Below are 24,653 nucleotides of genomic sequence, written 5' to 3'. Positions count from 1 at the left end.
TGAAGGATTTTCTTTACATATTTTGAACTTTGAAGAAAGATATAAAGAACAGAGACGCCTCTCCCTCTTTTTATATCGGACTGGGACGCCTGGGCAACTCAAAAACTCTGCAGATAAGTGTTTGAAATCTCTTATTTATTTCCACACCGCCTATATGAACATAAATGCTTTGACGATTGAAATGAACATAAAAGCAATAACTGTGCTGAACCGTTTATAAGATAATATAAAAAGTGCTAATACTGTTATGCTGAGGGTAGATCCCTAGCACTTGGAAAACCGAATAAGGAAAAAAAAAAAAAAAAACAAGAAGAAGAAAAAGACTATTCAACGGCTGAGGCAATTTTTTTTTTTTTTTCTGGATGTCTACTGAAGGCTATCTCTACAAGGCAATATACATTCAGTACATAATCTGAATATCTAAAATACATAATTCTACTATAAGAGTTAACGAGCTTCTATCTGTACGTCTTATAAAGCGTTATTAAGTCAGATATATAAGCTCAAAATGCCTCCTAAACTGCAGACTGTTAAAAACAGAGAAAAAGACAAAAAAGATTCTAGATCAAATAAAGGAGCCACGGCTTTCTTTTCACCGAGACACACAAAAGAGTGTCTGGACTATTCTCAAGCAGAATCAATGGCTTCTATGGAGGATACTCTGTCCAGTCCTATTAGATCCGATCCTATTGTAATTACACAAGATATATTAAAAGGCGCTTTAGATGATCTACTAAAAAATATAAAGCAAGAAATCTCTACCAGCTCTACAGAAATTAGGCTGGAAATTGCCAATCTATCAACAAAAATCATAAATATAGAAGCTAAATATGAAATATTAGAGAAACAACATAGGTCAACTTCAGAATCGATAAAATCTTTAGAAGACAAATTTGAAGATCTACAAATTAAAATCTCAGAACTGGAAGATCGTTCTCGAAGACTAAATTTACGATTCAGAAATATTCCTGAATCTTATTCAACAGATAAACTTCAATCTTTTATTTTAGACTTAATTAAAGATATGAATATAGAAGATGAATTGCCTTCTAACTTAATAAATGGATGTCACCGTCTGAAGAAACCTAAAGATTTGGCAGATAACATCCCCAGAGTTTCCTTCATTTCAGCCTATTGGAAAGAAAACATACTAAAATCACGAAGACAGAACACTTTAATCGATGCAAAATTCTCGGAAATCCAGATATATCCTGATTTGTCCCCAGCAACTAGAATCTGGAGGCGATCTTTTTTGTATGATTTAAAGTACTTACGAGAAAAGAACATCAAGTACATATGGGCCTTTCCGAGGGCCATAAGAGTATTTTGGACTGGCTCTATAGAGTCATTTAGGAATCCAAACTTATTGAAAGAATGGATAAAACAGAACAAAATCTGATCTTTCTTTTTTTTTTTTTTTTTTTTTTTTTCCTTTTTTTTTTTTTTTTTTTCTCTCCTCTTATATTCGTATCACCTAATTTGTAAAAATTTGGAAACATTTAGAAATATATAGTTTTTTTATTCTAATATCTACTTTACTCTCTCACATAATGAACTCAATATATATCTTATTAGGATGATGGTACTTTAATTTGAGCTATAGTCGAATTTAAATCATGTTAGTTCTTTAGCTCAATATTATAAATGAAGAGTATTCACTAAAATATGATGAACTTAATATATATTTTATTAGGATGATGGTACTTTAAATAAGAGCTATAGTCGAATTTAAAATCATGTTAGTACTATAATTTAATACTATAAATTAAGAGTATTCATTAAAATATATATGTGGTTTAAATATTACTCTCATGCACAAAAGAGATTATTGTACCTTGTGAGAGATTAGTAAACAAAATGTTGTTTTTTTGTTTTTTTTTACAGACACTGTATGTTTATAATATAAAACTGGGAATAATATTTAAATTACATGTGGATCAAACTCTCTTTAAAAAAGAGGGAAACAAGGGAAAAAGAAAAAAGAAAAAACTTCTATGCACAAAGTAACTTATGGCATTTTATTAAGAGGATAATATTTAAATCTTGATATATAGCTAAATTGGAAACAATACAGCCATATGATTGCCTATATTACTTTATATTCCACTCTTTCTTTTTTTTTCTATATAGATATCTATATCAATTTTTATGATAAACTTGGGAGTAATCAATAAGATATAATAGCGCACCTTAACTTATATTTATTGTTCACATACAATTAATTATATATGCAATTTATTAAGATGATGGCAATTAAATTGGGTTTCACAGTACAATCTGTAATGAAATTTGTATATGAAGGCACTTTATCACTTTGGCACTTTATTCCTCTTGCACTTTATTAATAGGACGGTAACCAATTAGGTATTTGAGTTAAAATTGGAAATATAATAAGTACAGAGATCCACTAATTACTTTGCACTTTTATATTTATATATCAATGTATTAATTAATAAGATAATCTTTGGAGTAAAGATCAACACATAAATAGGTCTTGATTTTCTTACCTCCATTAGATAAAGAAATATACATGCACTTTATTAAGAAGATAATAATTAAATTAGGATCTATAGAGGAATTGGAAATGAATTTATTACATGAATGCACTTTACCACACTTGGCACTTTATCTTACTCATTTATTTATCTCTTGTTTTATCTGTGTTTTAATTTTTTCACTATTTTGGTATAAACAAATTTATATGTATTTTTTGAAGATGGTGAAATTTAGGCTTCATAATATGATTGAAAATGAAACTCTTACAAGAATGCACTTTATTACTAAGCACTTTATCTTCCTATTTATTAGAAATTTGACATTTCTCACTAATTAATTCTGCAGTAATATATGTCGACCCTTCCCTGGGCTTTTACTGTCATCTAGGATACCCATCTGTACTCCTCTTTTTGGTTCAATAAGAACCTATGTATGTATCTAGATAAACATGGTGTTATTTCGATGCATATGTTTAGTCCATCTGTGTTTAAGTATATTTTTTATTATGTCTTTTTTATGTTTCAGTATGTTTATGTTTATTTCCGAGATGGAGCTGGGGGGAAGTGGGGTGAGATAGGTCTTAGTGGTATGATATACGGACGAATGACAGCCCCTGTAGTAGAAGGATCTCAAAATTACCCAATAAAATGGGAATTAAGTGTATTTCGGTAAATACTCAGGGGCTGAATTCGCCGATTAAACGAAATCGAGTATATTCCTGCTTACGTAAAGAAAAAATAGACGTGGCTTTCTTCCAGGAAACACACTGGAGGTCTATAGATAAAATCAAATGGGGTGGTAAAATGTTTCCTACTATGTGTCAGGCATCGATGCTTGATAAAAAGAAGAGAGGAGTGGCTATCGTTTTTTCAAATAAAATTCGGACTAAAATGAATTTCTTAGAGCAAGATGAAGAAGGGTGTTATCTAATATGGGTTGGGACCCTTAATGATATAAAATATATATTAGTAAACATTTATCTCCCTAATACAGCCCCACTTTCATATTTCCAAAAAATCTTAGATAAAGTTGATAAAATAAAAACTGGAGTACTCATTATGGCAGGGGATTACAACTGCTTTCTAGATGAGAAAATGGATAAAGAGGTGGGAATTAATAAAATCAATAAAAACTTAAAAAAAGAGCAAAATCCTTCTGTAAAATGATATTAAAAGCAGATTTATATGATTTATGGAGACTGAAATATCCCACAACAAGAGACTACTCTCACTTTTCGAAAGTACATAATACTTTCTCTAGAATAGACATGATTTTTGGGGATGGGAAAGCAGTAAGCCAATTACAGAAAATAAAGATGAAAGATAATGTTTGGTCTGATCACAGTTATATTATTTTTGAGGTAAAGGATAGGTGGGTGCCATTACCATTCACAACATGGCGACTAGATGATTATATTTTACACTCCGAGGAAAATAGAAACTATATTATAGAGATGACCAAGGCCTTTTTCCTAGAAAATAAAATGGGGCAAACAACACAAATCACCAGATGGTGTGCCTATAAGGCAGTTATAAGAGGTCACTTCATTAAAATAAAGAAGAAGATGCGAATAAATAGGGAGCAGCCATTAAATGAACTTTATATATTATATTACAATTTATCGTTAAAAGCTAAAACAAATCCAACACCAGAGTCTATATCCCAAGTCCAAACTATTAGAGACAAAATAAACCAAAGGGAAATAGAAAGAACACGATACTATATGGAAAAACTAAGAGCAACATACTATCACAAAAGTAATAGACCAGATAAAATCTTGAGTAGTCAGCTTAAAAAGAAAAGAGCAAGTGAAAAAATAACAAAAATAGTTTCAGATGGCTGTACACGATTGTCTCCAGAGGATATAGCTGAGGGATTCAGGCTATATTATGAAAAATTGTATAGTAGCTCAAATGAAGTAAACGATATCGAAATAGAAAAATACTTAGCAACAATAAATTTACCAACACTGTCTGAAGAACAAAAGGAAATTCTGTATAGGCCACTGGAGAAAAAGGAATTAAATGATATTATTGATAAACTGCAGAAATATAAGACCCCAGGCCCAGACGGTTTTACCAACCTTTTTTATAAAACTTTGAAATCAGAACTATTAGACCATCTTATCTTGATTTTTGAGGAAATTGCAAATACGGGCGTACTCCCAAAAGAGATCTTGCAGGCTAACATTCTCCCAATAATAAAAAAAATAAGAACTCAGAGGAATTAAAAAGCTACCGTCCCATCTCCTTAATTAACGTAGATATTAAATTATTCTCCGCACTACTGGCAGAAAGATTAAAATTTACATTAGATAACTTGATACATTCAGACCAAGTGGGGTTCGTCCCAAGTAGAGATTCTACTAATAACATTAGACGTCTGATTGATGAATTAGATCATGCAGAAAAACAAGGTTACCCCCTCCTGACCCTCTCATTAGATGCCGAGAAGGCTTTTGACAGGGTCAGTTGGGGGTTTCTTAGGGCCACCCTTAGGGCATTTGGAATTTCGGGCTGGTTCTATAATGCCATTATATCTCTCTATTCCAATCCCAGTGCACGGGTGGTTGGACATGGACTATGTTCTACCTGGTTCGATCTTAAAAATGGCACCAGACAGGGTTGCCCTCTCTCACCAATTCTTTATATTCTTACTTTGGAATCCTTTGCTAAAAAAATTCGTACTAATCAAGACATAACTGGTATTAAAATAGACAATGAAGAATTTAAAATATCGCTTTATGCAGACGATGTGATTATCACGATAACTAATCCATTAACCTCAGTGAAATATTTTCTAAGAGAAGTTGAAAACTATAGTTTAGTGTCGAATTACAAACTAAATCTTGATAAAACTATAGCACAAGCTAAGAATATTAGTGCTCAAGATAGAGACACTCTATCTAAACAATTTTCTTTAAATCTAAAAGTAATGGATTTTGAACATCTAGGGATTCTTATCCCTGAGAAAATAGATAATTTAGTAGAAATAAATTTTCTTCGTCTATTAAGAGTGTCAAATACTTTTTTGAAGGAATGGAGAAAAATTGAACTGTCTTGGTGGGGCCGTGTCAATGCTTTAAATTTTTACTTAATGCCAAAATGGAGTTACTTATTTCGTATGATACCATTAAAATTTCCACAATGTTGGCTCGCTATAATCCATACGTCCTTTCTAAATTTTGTTTGGAAGGGGAAGATCCCCAGGATTAATGCAAATCGGATGAGTGCACGCGTTAGAGATGGAGGTATGAGCTTTCCACAGGTTAAAAAATATTATGAAACGAGTACATTGTATCACATTGTTAAATCTTACCAAGAAACCTCCAGACAAGAAGTATGGTACAAGTTAGAATGTAAGTCGTGCGAAGTAACTAGTCTTAACAGTTTTATTTGGTCCTTGAATGATAAAGATTTAGTAAATAAAGTTAAAAACAAAAACATGATATTAGAGAATATCATTCCGGAATGGCTAATTATTAAAAAAAAATTGGGTATTAAAGATAAGCTAGTTGATACATTAAAGATTAATATTCTAGAAGAACTTATGGATAATATTTCACTAAAATATTGGCAACAAGCAGGAGTCAATACTATAGCAGACATAATGGCTTACGGAGAGATAATTTCTTTCTCCTCAATTTTAACTAAATTTAAATCGATAAAACTAACTATCTTTAATTTTCTACGAGTAAAGAATTGTATTAACAAACATGTCCTAATTTCACAGGACATATACATTAAGAAACTTGCTCAAATTTTTAGTTCAACAAAACAAACGAAACTTCTCTCTAAATGTGCAGAGATAATAAGGTTAAAAGAAAGTAATACCCCTACTACGAAAATAATCTTAGACTGGGAGAAAGAACTTAATATTTCGATATCTGTTGGAGATTGGTTAAAAGAAATTAAAAATTGCCTATCAAAGATACATGACCTCTCCCTTCTGGAGACACAATATAAGGTTATAAACAAATGGTATTTAGTTCCAACTCGCATTTTTAGGATGTTTCCATTGACTTCTAACAAATGTTGGCGATGCGAACAATCGATAGGAACTTATATTCACATATGGTGGTCCTGTCCTAAAGTAAATATTTTTTGGAAAGAAATTCTTTATTATTTAAAGAAAATAGACAACATTATAATTCCAGAAACTCCGGCATCTCTAATACTACATTTAGGATGGCCCCTCTTAACTCAAACTCAATTAAATATAACTATTCATACTTGCATGGCCGCTAAGAAAACAATAGCTAAAGAGTGGAAACAAAATAGATATTTGAACCTTTTCCAAGTGATAAATCAACTTAAGTTTCAGCTTACAATGGAAAGGGAAGTGTCGCGCATAAATCACATGTCTTATAAAAAAACTCAAATATGGGACACATGCCTCAAAAAAGTTAACAGTATAAGCTTACATTAGCGGCAATACTCGTCCTGTCTCACATTACCTGTCTCACATTACCCATCTCCCCAGCTTCATCTCGGATATTTAGATGTTTTTTGTAGTATGTTTTTTGTATTTTTTTTTTTTTCTCTCTTCTCGTCTGTGAGGAAGATAAGCATTGTGTTGTACGGCAAAGTTCCTATCTGTTATCTTGTCTATGTAATTGTTTTTTTGTCTTTCTTTTGTTATTTGGTATATTAATGTTTTGTCTTATGAAAATCCAAATAAAGACTAAAAAAAAAAAAAAATAAATAAAAGTAACACCAAAATTGTACAAAAAATTTAAAAACAATGTTAATATATATATATATATATATATATATATATATATCTCTTATGATTGTTAACAGCAATCTCAGGCATACCCAAATTCCAGCATGTATTGGTTGGCTGGGCATGATAGGAGTGTGATTGCCGTCAACAATCATATATAAATTAATATTGTTATTGTATTTTCTTGTCCAATTTTGGTGTGTTAACCACACTTTTATTAAAAGTAAGTAACCCACCAAAATTGGACAAAAAAATTCAACATGACTTGGCATGATAGGAGTGTGATTGTTAACAGCAATCACACTCCTTTTATACCCAGGCAACCAGTAAATGCTGGAACCTAGGCATGATGGGACTGTGATTGCTGTTAGCAATCACACTCCTATCATGCCAAGTCAGCCAGTACATGCTGGTACAGGGTGGCTGTAAGTGATGTGCAGACCCCATACTGCTGGCAGCATCAATACACAAGGGGGGCAGCTAGCCAGGTTTCAGCATGTACTGGCTGACTTGGCATGATAGGAGTGTGATTGCTAACAGCAATCACAGTCCCATCATGCCTAGGATCCAGTACTTACACATCCATGCTATCACACACACACACTAATTAATTCATTTAAAGATTCATTCCCTCAATCACGCATACTCATTCATACACCCTCCCCTACCCCTGCACTGCAGCTCTTTCGATGCCGCTCACAGACTTCAGCAGGGGACGCGGCCTCCCTCTGCGTTCTCTTGTACTGCACAGAGAAAGCAGGACTGGAGCAGAGTCATGTGATGTCACGTGAACTCTGCTGAGTTCCGCTTCCTCTGTGCAGTTCAAAAGACCCTCCCACAGGTAAGCAGCAGGGCTCTTATGATCCCGGGTTGCCCTGGCTGCCGATCTCACGCGGGCCGCACCTCGAGGTGTCGCGGGCCGCATGTTGGACGCCCCTGATACCATAAGGGCATACCATAAGGGCAGCCATATTAACTTTCTGTCCACAGCATCTGCATGATGATTTCTAGGTCTGTAACATGCAGATATAGGTCTTACCTTCCATAAGGTGAAAGTTTCAGATAAAAATCTAGGCAGTTTTAATAAATAAAGTTCCCTTTAACATCTTTATATATATATTTGCTACCAAAGTGATGAGCAGAGCAAGCACTGCGGGGGATGGGTGGGGTAAAGGGGACATACTACTTTGTAACTATATACTTTGGTGACCCAACCGACTCAGACTAGGCATATGGAAAGCCAAAATTGATAGTTTCCAAGTAATTTGTATGTGTGGTTCTTCTCTAACTCTTTATAATCATACCAGGGAATCCCTCCAGGTCAAGTCCTACTTATCTGGACTAGTTACTTCTTTCTCACTTGCTACTTCATTCTGCTCCCCAACCACTTTCCTTTCACTCCCCAATAAAGATGTCTGCGACTAACCCCATCCCTATATGTGGCTAGCCTCACCTCTACGTGAGGCTAAACTTGCCCCAGAAGAGGAAGAGCTCTGGATAATCTTCCCTGCAGCTTTCCGCATATGTTTATACATGGTCCTTAGATTAGAGTGACATATCATGGCTTCTTTGATTGGACTTATAGAATCAAGTACTAAAGCTTTCCTAACCTTGATATAAGGTTAATGCTGGTATTATAAGGCTATAATACTGGGTATCTCGGCCAAACACATCTGCTGGCATGTGATGCTTATTACCTGGCAGGTCCAGCATGGCTCGGCGAATATTGCCAAAGGTACAACGTGACCCCCGGTGCACATGCACAGAAAGCACTCCCAGTGATTCTTGGGAGTGAAAAGAATCACTGGGTCACGAATAAGGTGAGGAGCTGCAGTTTCTCCTTAGGAAGTTTTTTTTACCCTTTTAAAGAAATCATATTAAAGTACTCACAAAGTACTTTAATATGCATTATTCTTTGGTGAGGCTGTTAGGGACTTTACACTGTCTCTTTACGGTGTGTTAATCTAATTGTAAATTTTGTATATTGTCAATTTAACGTTATTGTTAATTAATTTTCACTCACCTATTACAGAACCTGCTGGCACTCTATAAGTAAAATATAATATAAAAGGTAACCAAAAGGGTTTTGGCAATTGTCAAGCCAAGTGAATGTTACCTAGCAGACACTGTTTAAAAACAATTAAATGGACAATGATATATTATTTTGGTCAAACAACCCATTATAAATCTATTATGAAAGCAGAACTGTGTACTGGTGAGACACTTGAAAGGAAAGAGAATTTAGTTTCTGTGATATACAGGTTGGCTGTAGTACTTAGTATTTCACATTTATGGACTTTATTACTTTGAGATTATCAGGAGTACTATAAATTGCGTTACCTTCCCCATGTTATCTGAAGGGATGCTTGATTCATTTGCTGTAATAACTGTCATGCCTAATTTTTGAAGTTAATAATCCTGTAAATGTAAGAGTGGCTGGGTTAACATGCTTTCATAGTACTGCTATATATACAGTGGATTTATTGATATTGTACCGAGTTGCAGTATTTATTGGACAGAAATATGTGTCCTCATGTCACTGTTTGAAATAAAAGCATCGCTGAAGCAAAAAAGAATAGAGACTATAGGAAACGTGGGCTAAAATGTAAAGGGAAATACAATGACTTTATATGACTGGATTTACTGCTGCGGAATTCTAGTCGCAATAAAGAAGCATACCTGTAGCACAAACGTATTAGCTTGAAGATCTTTTAACAGGGAAGTACTTTAGAAAAAACATTATACTTCAAGGGAGAACACTGGCCACTGCAGTCCCTAAAGTGCAGTGGGCCCTCAGGTCTTAAAGAGTCCCCTTTTTAACCCCTTAAGGACCAGGCTGTTTTTTTACTTTTTGTACCCTTTGGGACCGAGGCTGTTTTAACACTTTTGCGGTCCTCCTGTTTAATTGTCTCTACACAAGTTATATGTTGTAGGGCTTTCTTCAGATACCATTTTTTGATCATATCTAATTTCCTATAAAAAAAAAAAAAAAAATTTAAAGAAAATTTTCTGACTTTTACCCGAAAAATCTGATGAAAAAACCTGCTAAATAGATTCCACTGTTTGTCCTGAGTTTAGAAATACTAAATTTTTTATGCTTTTTGTTTTTTTCTGCATTTTACTGGGCAATAAGTACAAGTAGCGTTTTGCTATTTCAAAACCTTTTTTTTCCCAAAGCTGGTCATTCTGCCCCATGTGCTTTTTCGGGTATCTTTGAAGCCGGCCAATGCAATTTACCCGATCAAACCACATATTTTTGAAAACTAGACACCTCAAGGTATTTCAAATGCTGGTATTTTAACCCTTTCCATGCACTAATTCTACTACCACCCATTGTCAAACTTTGTGGTAGTAATTTATTTTTTTGTTTTTTTATCACTAAAATTGCGCTTCTGGTCACAGCCGTCCTGGGGTGAGTGGTGTCGCTGAATGCCTTGTGATCGATTCATTTCAGCAACACTGTTGAAGTTTAGGAGGCGGATGTTGAGGCCAAGGGGCACCTGATGCCGATCTCGGTGTTTAACCCCTTAATGACAATTGCCGGTCCTGGCACGGCACGGAAAAGCATGTGCTTTACGACAATTGACGTGCCAGGACCGGCACGTCTTTAAACGGGTGCAGAAAGCGATCTACTATCGCTTTCTGCACCCAAAAAGCGTTGCTGAATGCCTCGACCTCGAGGCATTCAGCAACGCCGCGATCGGCACGAAGGGGCCATCTCTGGCCCCTCCACGGGGCGTCAACATCCGCCATACTTTGTATGGCGGCGGACGCCCGTTTTAAAAGCGTTTAGGAGGCGATCGACGATCGCCTCCTAAACTTAAATGGTGTCGCTGGAATGCCTCGATCAGGAGGCATCCAGCGACACCAAACACTAACCTTTTGATGGGCTGTGACCGCTCCGGAGAGCGGTCACAGCCGCAGCTGCCGGCAATCTTCGCCATCAAGGAAGATGGCCGCCGTCCTGTAACAGGAACCACAAATTTTAAAAATTCGCTAGATGGTCCAGACCATCTAGAGAACTTTGGCTCCACTTGCAGGTTGAATACAGGTACTGCATTCACCATGCAAGTCAATGGAGCCCAGCTTTCTAATCACAGTGTGATTAGTAAAAATAAATTAAAAAATAAAATAAAATTAATAATAATTAGAAAAAAATAGTAAAAAAACAGTAAAATGTAAAAATCATTTCCCACTGATGTCACTATCAGGGGAACCTCCAAGTTGAAAAAAAATGTTAAAATTTTTTTTAAAAAAAATTATAAAAAAAAAAATATATATATATAAAAAATATATTTTTGTGAGCAAGTCCTAAAATTAGCATATTAGCTTAAAACAATTCTCGCATGGAAAGAGTTTAAATACTGGCATATTAAATGCCCGTGGGGTGTCTACTTTTAAAAAATGTATGATTTGATGGGGTAAATTGAATGGGCCAGGTTCAACAACGTCCCAATTAACACGGGGGGAAGGATGGCCACACATCTAATTTCCAATTAGAAAAATGCACACGTACCAAATGTGGCCTTTTAGTTCCCCCAAAAAATGACAAACCCATGCATGTGGGGTATCACTGCACTCAGGAGATGTTGCTGAACACATTATGGGGTGTCGTGCGACAGCGGCATATACCAGGAGCTGTAAATTCATACATAAAGTAGGTGTGTGTGGGAAAAATACACACACAAAAATACTACTGCAAACTTTGAAAAAATGCTGGTGGTAAAATGTGTGCATGCAAAGAGTTAAAATACCAGCAGTTAAAATACCCTGTGGTGTCTAGTTTTGAAAAATATATGGTTTTGTTGGGCACACTGAAATGGCCTGGCTCAAAGATGTACCAAATAGGGCATGGGCAGTGGATCCCAAATGCCAAAGTTCAACATTGAAAAATGTGCATGCCCCAAATGTGGCCCTTTTGCCCCAAAACAGCCAGGCAAAATCATTCATGTGAGGTATCGCTGTACTCAGGAGATGTTGCTGAACACATATTGGGGTGTTTTGTGATAGTGACATATACGAGAACATTTTAATTCATACCTGAATTAAAATGTGTGTGGAAAACCAAATGCAAACAAATGACTACCACAAAGTTTGACAAAGACTGGTGGTAGATATGGTGCATGGAAAGAGTTAAAATACTAGCATTTGAAATACCCTGGGGTGTCTAGTTTTCAAAAATATATGGGTTTATTGGGCACACTGAAATGGCCCGGCTCAAAGATGTACCAAATAGGGCATGGGCAGTGGATCCCCAAATGCCAAAGTTCAACATTGAAAAATGCGCATGCCCCAAATGTGGCCCTTTTGCCCCCAAACAGCCAGGCAAAATCATTCATGTGGGGTATCGCTGCGCTCAGGAGATGTTGCTGAACACATATTGGGGTGTTTTGTGATAGTGACCTATACGAGAACATTTTAATTCATACCTGAAGTAAAATGTGTATGACAAAACAAATGCAAAAAAATGACTACCATAAAGTTTGACAAAGACTGGTGGTAGATATGGTGCATGGAAAGAGTTAAAATACTAGCATTTGGAATACCCTGGGCTGTCTAGTTTTCAAAAATATATGACTTGATGGGGTAAATTGCATTGGCCGGCTTCAAAGATACCCGAAATGGCACATGGGGGAAAGAATTACCAGATTTGGAAAAAATGGCTTTGAAATAGCAAAACGCTACCTGTAATTATTGCCCCATAATGGGTAGAAAAAAGCAAAAAAACATAAAAACATTGGGTATTTCTAAACTCAGGACAAATAGTAGAATCTATTTAGCAGGTTTTTTCATTACCTTTTATAGATGAGTAAAAGATTTTTCAACTAAAAGTTAGAAACAGTCATTTTTTTCTAAATTTTTCACCATATTTTATAATTTTTTTAATAGTGAATAATATGATACAATCAAAACAATGTCATCTAAAGAAAGCCCTTCTTGTCCTGAAAAAAACAATATCTAATGTGTGTGGGTTCAGTAAACGAGAAAGAAGAAAATTACAGCTAAACACAAGCAGCGCAGAAATGTTAAAAAGGCCATTGTCACAAAGGGTACAAAAAGTAAAATCAGCCTTTGTCTCGAAGGGGTTAAGCTTGTTTAATGAAATGACGTGCCAGGCCTGCCTGACCCGTCAATGGACGTTAAGGGGTTAAAGTGGCCCTTTATTTGCTGGTAATGGTGTCAAAGTTTTTGAGCAATTTTCACAAAATCACACTTATTTCCTCTGTAATATAAGTATGAATAGCAGATTTAACAAAATTTTCGAATGAGCCATGAAAGCATGTGAGGGGGTGCCTTACTTGTTTTTTTTTTTGCCCACCTTATTTATATTTAATTGTTATATTTGATGTCATGGTTATTGGATCAGTCCCTTGGTTGCTATTGTAATAAAGAACATTTTGCATATTTTGTTCCTTTGGCACTTTAATGCCTTGTAGTTTATATTTTTTTATTTTTCATTTTTACTGTTATTGTTTTGTTCTAAAACCGTAACAATGCTTTTTTGTTATGAAATCACAATATATGCATAGTCATTCAAGGATAATAGGTGCAATACTGGGACTGAAAAACTCAACTGAGTAAATATTTGTTGCACCATTTGACTTCCTATGCTTCACTTCAGTTTTATTGCAATTTTGTTCCTTTTAGTTTCTAAGAACAGCATGTTTTTGAATTCCCTGTTCGCATCAGTGGGTTCTGTAAATCAGAAATATTGCTATTAAGTACAAAGATCAGCAACTCAGTTCTTTTTATGATATGTGATTTTCTCTTGTCCCATGAGTAGTGCAGGACTTATCTCTCATTTTATAAACACAGGTGGCCCTTAAATTAGTACAAGTCTGATAAGCAGATATTATTGATCTATCTGTGCTTATCTAAGGATCCATATACTAAAAGCATACACTGAAGTTTAGTCATTTCTATAGCAGTAAGAGGCTTTTTTTAATGTCAGAATGACTACCTTTTGTCTCTTTGCCTTTTGTGTCTGTTACTAGGTCCTTAATGTGCATAATTGAACTATAATGTTGGCCCTCAGCAGTAAACAGTATAGATCAAACACTGGTTAGAGATTCTGTTATGCATTGGACCTATTAATTGTTTCCGTTCCAGCATCGCAAGCAACATATAATATTTTACCAGGATATAATCTCACAAAAAAACATAAATGGTCCTCCTTCTGCAATACCTGCAGCGAATCCACAGCAACTATAAATCGTAATATTAATGGTAATTCTAACCTTTGTATGTCTGCCCCATGACAAGTTTGTTTTACCGATATTATCATACTGAATTCCTGTGGTTTGGGGGGCTTCTTGGGGCAGAAGTGGGCCCGTTGGAGCTAACCCTAATCTGCTGTTAACGACAAGCATACATGAGGAGTTAGGCCCAAAACAAAAAAAGGTTGCAGGTAACCCAATGATTTAGTATTAAGATACAAATGTCTGGTTCACTGTGTCAGTTCGATTAAGAGGGTCCCTTTTTCACTTTTCATGGAACCCATACATTCCCTGATGTTTAACACGATTAGCTCTTTTCTATTAAACAATGCGAAAGAAACCTATATTTACGGTATATATATACTTAAATACGACTGGGATATGTTGAAAAATGTTTTATGTTTGCTTGTGTACAAATAAAAAATACATTAGTACAGCGGCATCATCATGTGACCTCAGCGCTGGGGATTCTGCAAAAGCCCATGCACCCTTTATTACACAGAACAACTCAGAAACCAAAGCGTGTAAAGTCATTCTCTATAGGTGTATCCTCAACATTTGGCACTAAGCTAAAATATTTAAGACAAACACTCCCATGAAATTAGTTTTCAAAAATAAAATTAAATATAACCAAGGAATGCAATTCTTATAATATTTTTAGATACATTATAGTAGTCGGTCGGTTTATTGCCGGCATATGAGAGGTACCTAATGCTGGGGGGCGTGGCTTGAGCTGATTGCAAATCAGCTTAACTGCTTAATCCGTTCGCTCTGCTGAACCACTACGACTATTCAACTCAAATCAGTTCTTATAGCGCTCGGATGGGTATATGCTGCATATATATATTATATATATATATATAAATATTAGACCCTGCTGCCGATATATATAAATATTACACCCTGCTGACAATATATATATATATATAAATATTAGACCCTGTTGCCAATTCATTGTATATTGAAAAAAAATGGGCCCTGCACCACGCTCCCTAGCATGCAATCACTCCCTTTTTCCTGCACCAAAACATATTTGCCAGATTGATTCAGAATCAGACATACAAATCCCGTATTTGCAGGTATACATCAACAGAACACACATTGCAGGTATAGATCAACAGAACACACAAACACAGCATTGCAGGTATAGATCAACTGCAAATCACATGTAAACTCACCACTGAAGGTATAGATCAACTAAACACATGGAAACAGCATTGCAGGTATTGATCAACTGAATAAGACATACAAACCCTGTATTTGCAGGTATACAATAATAATGTATAGCATAGCAGATGTGGATGAACAGAATAACACACAAACCCAGCTTTGCAGGTATAGATCAATTGGAATTCACATAAAAACTCATCATTAAAGGTATAGACAAAACGCCCTAAATCACAGGCATAGATCACAGGTCACACACCCCAAAGCCAGCCCTGGTGTCCACATTGCCCACATAGATCCTGACCAGCACCCAAAGTATATGTATAGGACTTGCTGGGCTGTTTGGGGACAAAGATGGTATGAGTCAACTTTGTCCCCAAACAGCCTGGCCTGTGCCATCTTTGTCCCCAAGGCTTGTGATACACACAAACACTTTTACAGTCACTCACTAATTCACACTCTCATTCACACAATGAAGGTTGCGTCTGTTACCTGTCTCATCTTCAACAAATTGCTGCAGAGACCGGGAGACGCCGAAATTAAACTTGACTGCGCTCACCGGGTGCTGAGGCAACCTGAAAACCAGCCGCCCCGTGATACAGTCTGCTGTCTCTCCGACTACACGTTTAAGGAAGACATACAGAAAGATTGGCAGTCTGGAATGGGAAGGATACCCTCTCCAGGTATTCCCTGATTTATCACCCATTACCCCGCAATATAGAAGGTTGCTATGCACGCTTACTCTAGCCCTCCGAGAGGCCACAATACCATACCAGTGGGGGTTCCCGTTTTCCCTTTTTATTCGTAAGGGAACTGATCGCTACTGATCGCAGGATATACCTGAAATCCTAGATAAGTTGGGCCTCCCCCACATCGCTATCCCTTATTGGGATTAAGCATGCATCCAAACTGGTTCATCCCGATACAGAGTGGTCTTCTATGCCCTGGCACAAACAACGAACCAGAACTGGCCCCTTACCACCGGCCTGAACAAAAAACTGGTGTGCTTCTGAAAGTAGTCCGCTCATCTGAGCCTGGCCACCGGTGTTTTTCTGCAATTCCATTATGATACCAGGTTATACCCTTCACCTTTGATACTACATACTCCTGCCTATGGAATACATTTTTCTTTTCTTTTTATGCACCACGTTTTCTCAAAAGAAGAGGACCTGTCACCTCTTCCCCCTTTTTTTTTGCGTACACACGGATGTACAACTTTATTTTTATTTTTACGTTTTCAACGTAACGCCTAGTGGACATGTACAATGTATTTGGAATATGGATTAGACACTTCTTTCAGTCATGGTGCGTTTATCACTAGCTCGTTTCCATCCAGGCAAGAAAGGAGTTAACATGTGAATGCTACTATTCCTGCTGTTCCAGCTGCCTACCTTCATCACCTGGGGTTCATTCTTCTCCATCATGCGAATCATCATCCTACACATGAAAGCTATGTATGTGATGTGAAGATCCTTTAGGACAAACTATTCCCTCCCCTTCCTCTTTTTTTGTTTCAAAGTATTCCTTATTGAGTTTATGACGTCAGGTTTGACATACATACCATCACCATACAACACGTTTTTAACATCCCAGACATAACGCTTGATGTCATACAATTTGTGGGGTACAAACGCTTTTACTTACAAGACTATGTACCTATTGTTCTAGAATTATTACACAACCTGCACAGCAGGTGGAGTAGGATGCACTTTGTCTCCCATATGGAGGAACTTGTCTGGACCTCGAGAGGGAAGGGCTATCAGAATGTCCGTAGGTGGTTCTGGAGGAGGGAATTTGTGTCTTCTCCAAACCTCCCCACACTGCTGAGTCCGGAAGGTGCTCAACATTGATACGGTCCTTGACATCACATGGACATTTCATACCCTGATGTTATATTTTACACATTTTACTCATCTTCAATATTTGCACAAGTCACATATTCACACATGGTGGCCATGGTTGGCGGTGATGTGACACTCGTCCTTTTCCTTTTTTTTGTTCTATACTGTTCATACCATATTTTTTCTTGCACGTATGTTACCTGACTATCTTCGTTGGCTGTGCAAATATGTATATGGTAACTCTGTATGTCGATGCCTTTTTGCTTACACTATACAATGTAAATTGTGTAGTTACTGTACTGTGCTGTATTATTATACTGTGTGACATGTATACCTATGTACTGTTTATTCATGTTTCTTGTATGTGACCTCGGCTGCATGTGTTTGTTATATAAACTTGTCGGACTGCACTTGTATATTCACTATCGATGTATAACCTTTGCACAGGAATATGCTGTACTTGGATGTAATCTTTTGCTGTATTATCAATAAACGAAGAATTGAGTCAGAATTCCAACCTTGCCTTGTGTAGCTATTTAATTAAAGTGTTGCCTTTGTTATTGCCCCAAATTACAATCTCCCTTTACTGGTTCCCATGAAAAAAGGGTAGGTCTTACAACTGCATTCATGTTTTTAACAGCTCTGATTACGAAAGAAGCATTGATCTAAGTTTTATATATTAAGCCTATTGTTTTTAAACAACAATAAGTTCTTGGCAAAAAACTAGTAATGTCTGTATGATGCTGTGGAAACCATTCAAGCCTACACAATTAGCATGTCAAATTTCAGTTTCTACTTGATTATGCTCTTGATCTATGATCCCTTATGAGGAAAAGTCGTTTAAATCTTGGTTCAAAATGAACTGTTATTTTTATTATAGCATATTCTGTTGCTAATAATAAATGGAGTTTTGTCTAACTAATTATCTTCAGGACAATTTTTCTTTTTTATTTGGCAGTTTGGCAAGATAGGTATCAATAAGTATAGTATATTTTTTTAGCTCTACTATAGGGTACTATTTTTGATTTAATAGGTAATCACTTAACATTGAGTGTGCCTTTTTAGTATTAAAATGTGTTTTATGCCTTGTAGAAAATGTTGTTTTTTGAAGTGAAGAAAAGTGGCGCGTGCATATTTATTTACTTCCTTTGCGGTCCCTAAAATGAAAACAATGCATTTTGTCATTAAGGGGTTAAAGTAACGATATAAGTAATGTGTAAGGTTTGTGGGGTTGGAGCATGGCGCAGAGAGACACCAGGTGAAGCAGTAGATACGAAACCAGTAGATAATGCAACAGCAAAGGTTTATTCACTGAGGCAAGAGGAATAGGCAAAAAACAGTACCGCACAGCAATCCGTGGTCAGGGGTAGAGAGAATCAGCAAAGTCCGTATAAGCAAGCCAAGGTCAAAGTCTGTAGAATCCAAAAAACAAGTGTCCAGCAATAAGGTATAGGGATATAGCAAGGAACTAGAACAATCAAGCAATGAAGGTACAGGGCTGCAGGTTTAAATGGCCCACCAAAGCCTGACTCCTCCCATAAGCCCTCCTTCCCCTTTACGCCGGGGTCCTTATATGGATGTAAAACTTGATTTTGATGTTTTATTGGTCCTTGTCTCAGTTGTTTTAGTTTTGCAGTAAAATAAATAGATTGTCAACTGTGCAATAAATTAGTGCTGTCTGATCTTACTCCATTGTTTGGTGTGATTATTCATGCTCCGACTGGTCGCCTGGTGGCATGTGGGAATTGTGGTCCTAGGCAGACTAGTAAGGGAAGGGTTAATTTGGCTACAAGAAAAAAATCCCAACAGCTAAGAAGCACCTAAATAAGATCTGGTGCAACCAATTACCTTCAGAAGTCACATAATTAGTTAAAATAAGTCCATCTGTCACGTGAGCTCAGTATATATACACCGATTACCACTGAGTCAGGGGCACCACCAAGCAAGAGGCACCATGAAGACCTAGGAGCTCTCCAAACAGGTCAGGGAACAATGTTGTGGAGAAGAAAAGATTATGGTTGGGTTATAAAAAAAATATCCAGAACTTTAACAATCCCACAGAGCACCACTAAATTCATTTTTAAGAAATGGAAATAATATGGCACCACAGCAAACCTGCAAAGAGAGGGATGCCCACCAAAACTCAAAGAGCAGGCAAGGAAGGCATTAATCAGAGAGGCAACAAAGAGACCTTAAGGGGTATACTCCACAGAGCTGGGCTTTACGAAAGAGAGGCCAGGAAGAAAGCCATTGCTTAAAGAAATAAATAAACAAACATGTTTGCTGTTCACCAAAATGCATGTGGTCAGGATTGAAGGAATTATGGATGGCACTAAATACAGGGACATTCTGTTTCAGTCTTCCAGAGATTTGAGACTGGGACAGAGGTTCACCTTCCAGCAGGACAATGACCCTAAGGAGGTCATTGCAAAAGCAACACTCGAGTGGTTTAAGGTGAAACTCTTAAATATCTTCTTGTTCTTCTGCTTTGTTTGCTTTTTCCCAGTAGCAGCTTCATTACTCAGGTACTTTTGCGAAAGGTCAGAGCCTCTTTGCACATCCTCTGCCCCGATTGGAGGAAGGTGAGAGGCTGTCCCTGTGCTTCACCCCATAATGCAGACAGATCTACTGAGAAACAGAGGTGCAGAAATGCTTCTCTCAAAAAAAACCTCATCATTATCTGTAAATCACAGCACTTTGGCTTGAAAAGCATTTTGGAATTCGCCCAATGACTGATACCCAAGGCGCATGATCTTAATTAAACTTAATGATAGCTTTGTATCATTGTTTGGTGTCAGATCCAGAATAGAATTTTGTTTACTAAAAACAATACCTGAAGCTGCAAAATGGGAATGTCTGTAAAATAAAATCTTTGACACCACTGAAAAAGGTGGATTTCTGCAAATGCCTGAATAGAGTGTGATATCCTCTGAAATATAATATCAAGTTTTAGTATTTAAGCCAGAAGCAAATATAGTAATAATATATATTTGTTTTTTCGAGAAACAAACTGACTTCTATTAGTCTGGAAAAGGTTACAAAGCCATTTCTAAGGCTCTAGTACTAGTGGTTATCAACAAAAAGGAAGGACTTGGAGCAGTGGTGAACCTTACCCAAGAGCCCTTCGAGGATTCATTCTGGAGGACACAAAAGAACCCAGAACAACATGTCTCACTTGCCTCAGTAACATCGGAGTTCACAATTCCACAATACTGTCATCCATAGGAGAGTTGCAAGGTAGAGAACCACTGTTGACCAAAAAGAACACAAAGGATCTTCTTCCATTTGCCAAAAAACATCTTGATGACAGAACGCTCTTTTTTGAAGACAGAACAAATCTTTAAGGGTTTAATCCCATCAACTACCAGACAGCCTGTCGCCACCATAGAGTTCTATGGCCAGCAATGCCCACCTGACAAAGAGTCCCTATTTCGGGGTGATCTAGAGGAAGCGGCGTCAATCAAGCAACAGATTCAAGGGTCACTATGGGAGGTGGCACTCCAGGAGGCTGTTATACCCTGGGAACAGTGTTTTCCAAGCTCCGGAAAAAGGATTGGAGACCAGCAGGAACTACGATTGTCATTCTTGGGACAGCAACCACAGGACCAGTGGGTATTAAAATTGGACAAGCTGGCACAACACGAGGTAGAGCTTGACAATGAAATCGCTCTCTGCAGTGACATGCAGAGCAAGCGTATTTGGGGAGTAGCCTTTTCCTCACATTTGAGTAATTTATCACAACATAGGACTGCCAGATGTGTCCTTGACCAACACTGTTTCAAAAGAATTACATGACTTCCCAGGTCCTTCACATAGAGCAGATAATATTTACATTAAAGTAGCCTTATTTTAGGCTCATCTGTGTTGCTGAGCCTCCGCAGCTCTGACCCAAATCCTGGTCTTATAAAATGCTTAACCAGAAAACAAGACTTGATAAACATTGGATGTGTGATACTGTTGCCTGATTTTACTTTTTTGAGAAGCCTGTTCTGGCTGTAACTATAATTTTTTTTTTTTTTTTTTTTTTAGAAACTTCACCCCATCTTTCAAACTAGTCTGGAATAAAGCTGCACTTTGAACATAGTTAGGAGTAAAAGGTCCTACAATTCATTGTTTACTCTTCTTAATTGCCTGCCATATGTGACAGATTTGTTCATAACCTGTCTTACCATTTTCACATCATTTCTTTACAAAACATTTATTATAGCAAGAATAACTTTCCGTTTTGTAAAGTCGCTATTATTTCTGATGGTTTGCTTGTGCTGAATTGGTTAATTATGCAAGAAAGGTGCCGACAATGAGTTAGTGTCAAGGTTTAAATCTAGTTTGTTGGGGTAGGGATATTTATTGCCATTATTAATTTTAAGGTTTCGTATGAAAAAAATCTCATGGGATAGTTTGTATGATCAAGATGATTAGTTATTATAGTTTGAAAGCCACTGCAAATAACCCCCCAATGACTGCTGTCTGGATAATATAATTAATTAGCCATTCATGTGAGCTAACCAGCATCTTATGCAGATTGCAAGCAAGGGAGAGCAACATTCTATCTTCATGTGAAAGTGGAATTGTGAGCCCTCCACCAGCTTAACGAATACGGAGAAATTGGGATATTGCAAGTTTGGATCCTTCGCTCCTAAAAATATTTAAAAACCAACCAATGGTGTGTCATAAAATAAATAAAAATCTACGGGATTGGCTAGTGAAGACGGACCCACGATTAAGCTACTCCAAGGATACTAACCAATTCAAGAACCGTGGCAGCGTAAGATGTCTTGGGTGTGTAACATGTGGACATATGATCCCAGGCAATGAGTTTGCCCATCCACTGTCAGGGAAAATCTATCACATCAGAAATCAGATTACTTGTAAAACCGATCATGTAATTTATAAAATTACCTGCCCATGTGGATTGGCATACGTGGGAAAGACAGAAACAACGTTGGGTGAAAGAATACGTGGACATCGGTCCAGTGGCTTAACGTGATGGTGATTCTGAAAAACCGGTAGCCAGACATTTTAAAGAAAAAAAAACATCAACTTTCACAACTATGCTTTATAGTGATTGACCACATTCCAATTCCGTCTAGAGGTGGAGATCGGGGGCGGATGCTGCTTCAATGTGAAGCTTTTTGGATTTTTGAATTGGGGACATTAGCCCCGGCAGGGCTCAATAAAAAATTAACCTATTCTGCTTTCCTTTAGGGTCTTCACATTCCAACTGTTAAAAAATAGAAATTTTATTTATAAGACATAAATGCTAGCCTAGTAGATATATGGAATGCATGTGAATAAATAAGGGCTAATACCCTATTGGGGATGCCCTGGCCAGTGGTACTTTAATTTAGCATCTATATGTGAAAAATGTGGCATTCCAGTATGGCTCAGTAAAGTGGCGGTTAGACGAGTATCATCACTGCTATAGCCATATATTACATTGATATAAATAACTGACCACAAAAAAAGGTTTTCTTTATCTTAATCTTTATATTTGCTCCCTATTAACTCTAGAGCTATGTCTGTTCTGCAGTTTTGACCCAATTTCCCAGGTGATAAGTTGAAAATCTTATCAAGAGACAGGTGTGAATGAAAGGTTAAGGCTAGTTAAAAGTATGGATATCCTAGCCATGTGCATTTATAAATTAAAGTTCATTCCTATAATTTCAGTAATTCAAAGAGCATTTATCAGATTACAAAGCCTCATGGTTTACTCTAATGTAACAGGGCTCTACAATACTGACATTGATTATAATAACATACAGCTTAGTATCTTATCAATTACAAACAAATCAATAATTCCTTCCCCACTTTTTCCAATTAAAAGGGCAGGGAAAAGAGAAGAAGCCAAACAATGATAGTTAATCAATGGCTATCTCTGCACCAGTAATCAAGAGGGTCAAGAAGATAGGGTGTTTGTCAATAACACAAAAAAAATCATGTAGCTTCTGGTATGTGAAATAAATCTTTTTTGTACTGTATGGATATGTCAGAAAGAACAGCATTTTGTGTTTAAATGCATTGAAGAAATCTATCACACACGTATACTACCGTGTTTCCCCGAAAGTAAGACAGTGTCTTACTTTCTTTTTATCCCTAAAAGCCCCACTATGTCTTACTTTCGGGGTATGTCTTATATTGGGAAAAAATTGAGAGTGATGGGAGTTATGATGTACTTTTAGAGCATAATTAGATCATGAAAAAGACATTGGAAATGGTACAGCATAACACCCATCACTCTCACACACTTACCAATCAACACACCTACCAATCCACACGTATACCAATCCACACACATATACACCAATCCACACGTATACACAAATCCACACACATATACACTAATCCACACACATATACACCAATCCACACACATATACACCAATCCACACACACATACACCAATCCACACACACATATACACCAATCCACTCTCACTTAATGCTTTCCTACCTTTCCTTTCTTCTTTCAGCTTCTTTTCCTCCTCTTCGCTCCTCTTCTTCAGTTCTTGTCTCCTTCCGGGTCAGAGGGCACGGACAGCGGTGGGCGCGGCTTCAGTGTTGTGCGCCGGGATCTGACAAGAAACCCCGGCGCACAACAGCTGTTGCCGCGCAGATCACAAGGGAGCGGTATCGGAGGTCATTAACAGACCTCCGGCTCCCTTGAGTGATTTTAAGCCGGGTTGAACCCGGCTTAAAATCACTCAAGGGAGCCGGAGGTCTGTTAAAGACCTCCGATACCGCTCCCTTGCGAGCCTGCTCCTCCAGCGGCGGACATTACTGTCCGTCTCTGGAGGGGTGCCGGGTGCCGCAGGTTGGCACCCCCTGGAGTGTGGCGCCCTGTGCGGTCGCACACCCCAAAGGTCGGCCCTGCTCTAAGGGGCCGGCCTTAGGGGTCTGCGGCCGCACAGGGTTTAAATAAAAACATCGGGGGTTTTTTTCAACTTTATTTAACATCCTCCATGTTAAATAAAGTTAAAAAAACTTTATTTAACATGGAGGATGTTAAATAAAGTTAAAAAAAAACCCCGATGTTTTAATTTAAATCCTGTGCGGCCGCAGACACGTAAGGCCGGCCTTGGTGGGGACTTCCCGGCCCCTTAGAGTGGCGGACCCGGCAAATCCCCCGTGTTTCCCCGAAAGTAAGACATATGTCTTACTTTCGGGGTACGGCTTATATTAGCCGACCCCTCTGAAACCCCCGATACGTC

Source organism: Spea bombifrons, chromosome 11, assembly GCF_027358695.1.
Source record: "Spea bombifrons isolate aSpeBom1 chromosome 11, aSpeBom1.2.pri, whole genome shotgun sequence".
Lineage (NCBI taxonomy): Eukaryota > Metazoa > Chordata > Amphibia > Anura > Pelobatidae > Spea > Spea bombifrons.
Note: the sequence above shows the minus strand (reverse complement) of the source record.